This window comes from Megascapheus bottae, chromosome 7 (genome assembly GCF_031878675.1).
Source record: "Megascapheus bottae isolate mThoBot1 chromosome 7, mThoBot2.hap1, whole genome shotgun sequence".
Classification (NCBI taxonomy): domain Eukaryota; kingdom Metazoa; phylum Chordata; class Mammalia; order Rodentia; family Geomyidae; genus Megascapheus; species Megascapheus bottae.
This window is the reverse complement of record NC_143515.1, coordinates 63,774,097-63,784,582: the sequence shown is the minus strand read 5'-3', so window position 1 is coordinate 63,784,582 and position 10,486 is coordinate 63,774,097.

Here is a 10,486-nt window from a genome sequence, read left to right as displayed (position 1 = left end):
GAAACAGAGCATTGCAGCCAGGAAGTGCTCAGTCAGTCTTCACTCTGGTTGTAAGAGCACCAGAAACCCACGGCCTCATCTCCAACTCTGTCTTACCCACAGCCAGCCTTTGTTTGCCTTTACTTCAGGTGGTGTGTTGATTAGTGGTGGAAAGGAGGGGAAAGGGACCGTATGCAAAGCTGGCTAGAAGTATGTACAGGACAGGGAAGGAAGAGCACCCCATCGTTCCCATGGATTTACCAGTTGCCACAGGTTCCCTGACCCCCTACACCTCGAAGTTTGTTTTTGTTTTTGAAGCAGTACTTTTGAGCTTTTTTGCCCCTGGTTTATCCTTTTTTGCTTCCCAGCACTTTGGGAGAGTAACAAGAACTCTTCCCACCATTGTTGAACTCCAAAGCCACTGCCTGAGCAGGAAGGTCCTTTCTTCCACTGTCCCCCTCCCCGAGCTTTCCCTCAGAGTCCCAGGAAGCAGAAGGATGAAGGAGCTGTTTCCCTAGGCCTGCCCATCCTTCTCCTCCTTTAGCCACGGGAGCCAGGCAATCGTTTCCAGTCCTAATCTGGCTCCAAGCCCATCTGACCAGCAGCAGCACCCAGACCCATGTGGGTTCGTTTCCTGATTTCTTGTGGGAACTGAGAATAGTGAGAATAGAGTGAGTTTGTAGGTGGGGATGGGAGCTTCTATGCCAGTCCTTGGAGTACAGCCAAGACAATACTCCACAGAGACACCAAGGCCCCTGTGCTGTGGGTATGGGGCAGGGTGAGACAATAACGGTCACATCTCGGCTTCTCCTCTGCATCCCTCCTGGAAGCAGGTTTGAGGAAGGCACAGGGAACAGAGTGGTGTCCTTGTACAATGGTGGGCCTCGACCAACGCCACCCCCCCACACACACACCTCCCTCCCACCTGTTTCCAGCAAGGGCCGCAGTGGCATGAGAAAGTCACCTCTGGACTTAAGAGCCTCAGAACCTTCTGGAGCAGCAGATTGCAGGACAGACTCTTCCATCTCCATGTCAGAGCGGGACTCTGTGGCCAAGAAGTGTTCTTAGAGCCTTCCTTAGACTAGATCCTGCCAGATGTCCCCGTACCCGCCCTCCCCTCAGGTCTCTGATCAGCCCAGGCTGACTCCGTTCCCCTCCCCCCAGCTGTGGACTTGTGTGTCTAGCTGTATTTAATACCTCAAGGACAGGACAGCGTGGCCGTGGGGCAGGAGGATAGAGGTGTTGCTGTTCACGCAGCAGGCAGCAGGCTTTGTTTCTGGGATCCCTGCCTCCTGCCTCCTCCCTCTGTCGTCTGCCTGTGACGCACACACCGATGGCAATAACTTCTTCCAGGCTCCTCCAGGAAGCGGGAGAGGGCTGCAGCCAGCCATGTGAGGAGATCTGCTTACCCACTGTCCTTCCCTCACAGCATTTGCATCCCTTGCCTCCCCACGTGGGTGAGTGGAGGGCAGGGGGTCTTGCCTTTGAAATTCCTGTGTTTTGGTGTCTCCCTCATCCCTGACCCTGGATTGTTTGTCCCAGTCTTGCTGTGTGACGGGAACGTGCTTGTAAACTGAGTATCAAATAGACTTTGTGTATGTGTATGTGTCAGGGGTGGTTTCTTCTTTTAGCCAGTCACGTAGACGGTTCTGTAAGGCCGTTTGCAGTCTGAGCAGGCCAGGGGCTGCCAGCTAAGGTTGGGCCTCTCAGCGGTTGAGCCTGTTGGGGGGAAAGAGGGACCCAGCTGCTCTCAGACAAGTGGCTGAGCTCCTATCTAGCCTCCTCTTTTTTTTTCTCAGTAATTTGTGTGTATTTCTAATTGATTGTATTGAAAACAAAACTCCTAGTATTTCAGTAACATGCCTGTTGTGAGACGAACCTCCTGTAACTTCTATCTGTTCTTTTTTGAGGCTCAGGGAGAAACTAGTGTTTTTTTGTTTTGTTTTGTTGTTTTCCGAACTACTTTTTGTCACTGTGACAGTTGTAAATAAAGTTTGAAAATGCTTTCCACTCTGGTCTGGTTTCCTTCTTTTATCCTGCGCGGTTGAAGTGGAGTCAGCTCAGTAAGAAGGCAAGTCCTCATAATAAGCTAAGTCGGGGAAGATGCAGTCCCAGGTGAAATACTTAATACATCCCACAGATGGTCCATCGCTTAGCTCACTGAAAGTGGTCTTGCTTTCTTTTGCTGTTCCCCTATCTTCCCTTCCTTTCCCTTTCCTTCCCTTCCTTTGCCTTGCCTTGCCTTTCTTCCTCCTCTTCTTCCTCTTCCTCCTCTTCTGTCCCCTCCTTTTTTTTTTTTTCTTTCTGTCAGTGGTTCTGCATTCTGGGTTCACAACAGAATCACCTGGAGACTGTTAAAGACACACTATAGCTACTCTGAAGACTGACCTCTGAGGATTGTGGTTTGAAGCCCTCCTCAGAAGAGAGTCCATGTTTTATCTCCAGTTAGCCATACCCCCCCCCCCAAAAAAGCTGGAAGTGGAGTTTTGGCTCAAGTGGTAGAGCACCATCCTTGAGGGTAAAATCTAATGGACAGGCCTTGAGTTCAAGCCCTAGTACTGGCACAAATATCAACAAATGAATGCAAACATTAGGCCCTCCTATTTCCATAGACTTAGATCTCAATGGTTTGGGGTAGTGTCAAAATATTCCTATTTTATATAATTAACTGGGGTGGGGGTTCACCTGCAGCCAAAGTTTAACCTATTCTTTTAAAGGAAGAGAAATTCAAGTGTTGTTATAAGGTTGATTACAAAGCCTGGGATACATGTAAATGAGAGCACAGACAGAAGTGTCTATTAGTATTTAGGTAAGAGATGGAGTGGGGAGACAAAATAGGGGTGATCCTGACCCTCATAGCTTGACACTGCTTGAATGTAAAATTAATGGAAATATATGAGTGCAAGGTGGAGGAAAGCCAGGGCTCCCTGAAAGCACACATTAGTTAGCAAGGTCAGGAGGGGCTTCCAGAGAAGTGGAGAAGAGCTGGTCAGATAATGAGTAGCAGGAGGAAGAGAGAGCATGGGAAATGGTTTGGGCTGGGAACCAGCCTGGAACCAGCCTGATGGAAGGAGATCTGAATTGTGTTGTGTCTGTAGTCTATAGATCAGCTGGGAAAGGAAGTTGGGTAAGGAGGGCAGCTAAGGCCTGGGGGAAGGAGTCTGGGTCTTATTCTAAGTGCACGTCTACGCAGTAGTTTGAAATACTACAGTTTGTCTTTATGGTGATGGAGAAGGCAAGATGAGAAACCAGAGATGGGGAAAGAGTATGTTTTATAAATTTTTCTAATTAAGGCTGAACATCTTTGCTTTCATTCAGCCCTTGTCTGGGTTCTTAACTATGGCACAGGTAGATGTGTGCTGAGGATGTCTCCAGTATGATCAACAGTCCCTACTAACACTAGCCTTAAGGAAGCTACTGGATTTACGGAGCTGCTGTTCTGTGGATGGCTTGCAAGCCTTGTTCATCCTTCTATTAGATTGCCCTTCTTTTCCCTCCAACAGCTTGAGCATGGAGTTTATTGAACACTCTCCTACAGAAGTCTATCTTTCCCTCTATTCATGGCATCCTCTATGCAAAAAAAATGTAAAACTTTCAAAAAAAAGTTCTGAGGATTGACAGTGCTTAGCAAGTTTTCATAATACACAAGAATGGATTCTATTTCTGGGTACTGGTCATGAACAATGGAAAGTTGAAGTGTAAAATCTCATTCACATTAGTATCAGAAATATAATTTACATAGAGGTAAATATAACAAAAGGCATATGAATATGTTCCCAGAAACTACAAAACACTGCTGAGGGACACTAAAGAAGAGGTACCTGCATGAGTGCTATACCATGTTCATGGATCTGAAGACTTGATGTTATTAAGATGTCAAAGCACACTGAAAATTCAGCAAGAGGGCTTAGGCTATAGGTGATAGAGACATAAAAACATTCTTATATAGGAAATGAGACCCTATCTGAAAAAGAACTAGTTCCAAAAAAAAAATTAAAACAGTCTGATGTGGCTTAGAAGTAGAGCACCTGCTAAGGAAGCTCCAGGCTCCCGCATCAAACCTCATGTAGGCTCAAGGGAACTCAAGGTCTAGGCCTTTGTGTTCATTATCCTGAGAGGGGAAAAGCAAAGAGTACAAGGGAATGGTAAAGGAACATTGGAGCAAAAAAAGGAGTAATCTCTCACTTGAGAGCTTATGTAATTCAGAACTAGAAGTGATTCTGAAGAGAAGTAATCCTTGAGACTTGTTTGATGGAGCTTTGTGTAAACTGGGAAGAAGTTCCAGGTGAGGGTGACAGCACGTACAAAAGTCTTGTTTTAGAAATGGGCTTGGAGTAGAGACTAAAAAGCATCTGCAATTTAGACACACATGGCAGTGTCTTGTGAGTTCGCATGAGTGTGAGACGTGTTCAAGGAAGGGAATGTGCTTACTATAGAATCCCAGCCCTTGGAAATCTACCCAAAAGTAATGGCATATAATTGTTAATGTGGATGACTCTGAGGCACTATCATGTCCTGAGGGGATTCTGGATCATCACAGAAGGATTGATTTAGGGAGATCTGTTTGTGTGGCTGTCCTCAAATTAGTGTGTTTGTGGTAAGGATCATAGGCTCTGATGTTGGATTCCTGGGTCTATAGCTGAGCCCTTCTTTCTCTTGCTAGCTGTGTGGACTTGAGCAAGTTAATCTCACCACAGTTCATTTTCCCTTTTCTGCAAGTGAATGCATCTGCATACGTGCTCATAGTATAGTAATGAGGTTATTAGATTAACATGCATGGAATTTGCCCAAGCAATTGATAAGTTCTCAAAGTCATAGAAACCTGGGGCTATGTTAGGTGATGTGGTGAAGGGGTGTTAAGGTTGCAGATAGTCAGTGGATCTGGGCTTGGGGAGAGCTTGAGTTAGCTAGGTGAACTCCATCTAATCACAAGGTCCTTGTAATAGAGGGAGGCAGGAGGGTGTGTGTGAGAATCAGAGATTCACCAATGACATGCTCTTGACTTTGAAAACTGAGGGGAAGCAGAACAGCCAAGGAAACCAAGCATCTGGAAAAGCTGGAGAAAGGGGAGGAAGTGATTCCTTTTGGAGCCTTCATTTTAGCTATTGACAGTCATTTCAGACTTCCAACTGTAAGATAACTGTAAGCTAACACATTCTGCTTTGTTTTATGCCACTTGTTTTGGGATGGTGGTTGTAACCACAATAGGAAACTGGTACAGCCCTGGCCCTCATAACTGATGATGATGCTACAGCCAGCCTTAGAAAGCAGGGTGGCAGGGAGTGAAAGGTGGCTAAGGCTGCCTGTTGTCACCCAGGGCCCACAATTTTCTTATGTTCATCATCTTCTGTGGGTGTCAATGAAGCAGAGGCAAGGGGGTTGAGTAACTCTATAGCTATAAAGCCCTCCCTTTAGACTTGAGAATTCGTGATCCATGTATGACATTTTCACCATTCTAGTGTTTTCAATTAGAATAGTCCTTAAACTGCTCCCTTCTCTCTGTTTACTTTGAAATGCAATTCATTCACCATATTTCCTTTGCCATTTCCAGAGAGAAAAACACAAATTCACTCTGTTCTACCATTGGCTGCCATTTATAGAGAACTGGCTCCCCACCATTTCTTCTCACACCTCACTTCTGCAAATTGTGACCTCCTATCTAATTTGTTTCCACAAGACTAGCAGTAACAGAAACAATGAAACATGGTGGAACTTGGGGGATGTCATCTCTCAAATTCCATCATAATGGTAAATCAATTATTTGCATGTTTTGGTTTCATTCCAGTCATGGTCCCTCCTACTTACCAGAAAATACTCAGTGAATATATTTTCCCCATGAAGTGGGCAGTTTTCATGTTGTTTCACAGGCAAGGAAGTTGAAATCAGAGTGCTCCATTATATACTGCATTGGGAAATAGAAGAGAATTAGAATCAGTTATGTGCTGGTACTATGTAACAACCAATTCTCTGAAAGACAAAAGAGAATGAAATACTGACTTAAAGTATTTTCCCATTTCCATGGTTTGAATTTTCCTACTCTGGCTGTTTTTGTGAGACTGAGAGGACGTGGAGCCATGGATGAGCCTGTTAGGCATACTTCTAGTACTTTCTGAACTCCCCCACCCCCTTTTTGTTTTTGCCAGTCCTGAGCTTGAACTCAGGGCCTGAGCACTGTCTTTGGGCTTTTCTCAAGGCTAGCATTCTACCACTTGAGTCGCAGCACCACTTCCAGCATTTTTCTATGTATGTGGTACTGAGGAATTGAACCCTGATCTTCATGCATGCTAGGCAAACACTCTACCACTGGGTCAGAGAATCTCCCCTTTTAAACTAACCTGTCAATAGGCTCTGTTTCCTCTTCTGTGAGGTGGGTATAATTCCAAAGCAGAGCCCTGTAAGCTCTAGCGCCCTTCCTTCATGCAGGAAAGCTACAGATAAGTTTCTGGAGCTGAATCATGACTAGTGGGTGATATTCAGGATTTTTGTTGTTGGTTGTGGTTGTGGGGCTTGAACTCTGGGCCTGGGCATTGTCCCTGACTTCTTTAGCTCAAGGCTACTGCCCTACCCCTTGAGCCACAGCACCATTTCTGGTTTTCTGATGGTTAATTGGAGATAAGAGTCTCACGGACTTTAGTACCTGGGCTGATTTTAGAGCGTGATCCTCAGATCTCAGCCTCCTGAGTAGCTAAGATTACAGGCATGAGCCACTGCATTGGCTATAATCAGAATTTTTAAAGAAAGAAAACAAATAGAAATGATGATTATAGACGAGAAAGGGTCCATGTGCAGCAGATAAAGGAAGAGAGTAAGTGTAATTCCCTGAAATTTTTGTTTTACCCTTGGATATGGGTGAATATATAGACAGGGTCATGGGAAAAGTACCTTTCTCACTGGTGGCTCATAATCAAAATAGTGCCAACTTGATGAATCTAGTTTTCTGAAAGTCAGTACTTTTAAACAGAGTTGTGAGTTGGGAGAGATATTAGGAAAAGTACTTAGGTAGCCTTTCTGCAAAGGAAACTGGCTGGCAATATCCAAGGGTAAAACCTGGGAGGACATTGTATAGGGCCTAAGCCTGGAAAAGCCACTCTGCCCTTGGTCTCCTCCAAGGCCAAGGTTAGATTCCAGGAAGCATCTGCCACGTGAGCCCTGGAGGGGCGGGGAGGGGGGGAGTGGTGCATGAGAAGAGGAAGAAGCAGCACAGGAAATCTCTCTACATGCCTGCTGCCACCGCAGCAGCTACCACAGTAACCAGCAATAGCACTACTGGACAAAAATAACTCCTGGGGTCTCAGCCTGCTGTGCAGGGACAGGGAAGGGCAAGCTGTCTAGAGGGCTGAAATGTTACCTTACTGGGTAGGGAGAGGTGTGCCACATGGTGTTGGGATGGGCCTTGCTTTCCGGATGGTTAGAGGGCATTTTCCTGAGCATGGCTGCTTGGATTGGTACCAGGAGGGGCGTGACTTGCCTGCAGGGTCTCAGATGCTCTGTTCTCATGTACAGGGTGATATTGAAGAATCATTCAGAGGTCTAATTGCATGCCCACTCCAAGGTGGATGTCATCTCCAACAAGGGCCCTGTGGGGTTTTTTTGTTTGTTTTGCCAGCTCTGGGATTTTCACTCAGGGCTTGAGCACTGTCCTTGGGCTCTCTGAAGGTTAGTGCTCTACCAATTGAGTCATAGCACCACTTCTGGCTTTTTTTGTATATGTGGTGCTTGGTGCATGCTAGGCAAGTACTAGGCCACACTCCTGGCCCTGTGCTCTGTGGTTTTTTATAAGGATTTCCCAGTGCAGTTGCTCAGGGACCCATGAGGGGTTTCTGAGCAACCCTCTTCTTGGCCAAGATGGGCTCTGACTCCAACCCAGGCTTGAGCCAAACATAACTGCTGCTATCCCTCAAAGGCCTCTCTCTCTAAACTGAAACAGGCTCTGTGTGCCCCCAACACTTGGCCAGCCAGCTCATTCTCTTGAACATCGGGGAGCCGTTAGTGTGGTGAGGGCAGATAAACAATCCAGTTTGAGCCCAGTTCTGTATCTTCCTAACAGATTCTAGAATTATCCTCATCCCTCAAGGACACTGCACTGGACAGTTAGCAAAGCACATTTCACATCTTCCATTTGCTTGTACTGCCTTTCTTCCTCTCTTTCTCTCTCTCTCTTTCTTTCTTGCCAGTTCTGGGCCTTGAATTCAAGGCCTGAGTGCTGTCCTTGGGCTTTCTCAAGGCTAGAGCTCTACCACTTGAGCCACAACACCACCTCCAGCTTTTTTTCTATGTATGTGGTAATGAGGAATTGAACCCAGATCTTCATGCATGCTAGGCAAGCACTCCTGGCCTGTACTGCATTTCTTTTCTTTTTTTTTTTTTTTTTTTGCCAGTCCTGGGCTTGAGCTCAGGGCCTGAGCACTGTCCTTGGATTTTCTCAAGGCTAGAGCTCTACTACTTGAGCCTCAGCACCACTTCTGGCTTTTTTCTATGTATGTGATACCGAGGAATCAAACCCGGGTCTTCATGCATGCTAGGCAAGCACTTTAACCACTAGGCCAAACTCCCGGCCCCTGTACTGCATTTCTTAAACTGGAATCCACAGAACTTAGGAGTGTATGCAACACTGGAATAAAAATGGCATCTATATTTTGCACAACACCAAGTGAAATTTAGCATTTCCTGTTATTGGGAGTGTAAGGAACAAATCATAGTAATGTCAGCAACACCCGCCATTTGCCACCCATAGAGATCACAAGTATTTTTATTTTCCAGTACACTTGTTGCAGGCAGGTATCATGATCCATTATTTGTAGTCATGGCTATCTCAAAATATACATGCTGCTGGATTACAATAGACACGGCTTTAATAAAGAAGGGTATTTAGATCTGGGAGCATTGCTCAAGTGGTAGAGCACCTGTCTATTAAGTATGAGTTCTATTACTGATAAAGTAGGGGGAAAGGACATTCTGACTTTTTACAAATGTATATGATTTTAAACTTTAAAATATCTTTAAGTAGTTGTACAAAGGAAATTGCCATTTAACAAAGCCATTTATGAATGCAGTACATCTTGATCAATATCACCCCTTTAGATAATTCTAGCTCAGCAAAATTGACTTTCTTTGTAATTCTCTGTGTATCATGTTATGCATTTAAAGCATTATTCTTTTTTGTTTTGTTTTTTACTAACATCGGTTTCTCATACAAAAGGTACATGTTACTGGGATATTTACATATACGCCTATAATTAATTTTAATCAAAATTGCCTGATTAATCTTTATTACTCATTTTTCTCTTGCTCTACATTTTACCACTTTTACTGGGCTTCATTATATTATTTTGTGTTTATGTGCTAATTCTAGGGCCTGGGTGCTATTCCTTAGCAGCTTTTTCACCCCAGGCTAGTATTCTTGAACCACAGCTCCATGTTTTGGTGGGTCATTACAGAAAAGAATGTCAGGGGCTTCACTGCTTAGCCTGGCTTCCAAATGAGATGCTCCGACCTCAGCCTTCTGAGTAGCTGGGATTACAGGCATGAGCCACCAGTTCATTCATTATTCTATTTTCATACATATATATATATATATTATGACTTTGATCATATTCGTTTTCATTGCCCTCCACTTCCCCTCTCCCTCCTCCTCCTGCAGGTTTTCCAACAACAGTGCCTCTTTTTACAATCCTGTCATAGTATTAAAGCATTACACTTGGCCAGGAGTTTGGCCTAGTGGTAGAGTGCTTGCCTAGCATTCATGAGGACTCAGGTTTGATTCCACAGTACTACATACAAAGAAAAAGTCAGAAGGGGTGCTGTAGCTCAAGTGGTAGAGCTCTAGCCTTGAGAAAGGCCAAGGACAGTGCTCAGGTCTTGAATTCAAGTTCCAGGACTGGCAAAAAAAAACCCCAAAACATTACACTTGAAAGGGAGATTCAAAGTTCCTCCCACTGCCCAAAAGACATGCCTGTACAACATGCATTGTATGCACAAATGAACATGTAAAAAATGAGACCCCCATGTATCACTAAAGGTTGCTATTTTTTTTTAAAGACAGTTGAAGAAAAACAAAGAGAATCCACAGAGAAGCTGGCATGCGAGGCCTGAGCGAGCTGCAGTAGTGTGCAGACAAGCAGTTCTCGTCCATATCCCCAGGGGCCAGAAAGAAATGACCATAAGCAAATACACGGTTTCACACCGACCTGATGTACACTATGCAAGTGACTGCAGGTCAGAGGTCAGGCTTGGAAAGCTTGGAAGAGCTGCTGCAGAGTGGGAATGCGAATCAGGCGGCTGTTGCCTCCATTTGACTATGGATTCCTGATTCCACTGCTTGCTGAGTGGTGTGAGTTCATCTTCCTACACCAATGTGCACTCTCGTGAACAGCTTGGGAGCCCTTTATGGGAATGGCTTTTCTTCCTGGGCCTGCTCCATTTCCTTCCCAAGAAGTCCAAACACCACCCAGAGCCCCAGGCCTGGGAGCAGGGTGATGAACTGTCCCCATTTATCTTGGCTCAAGAG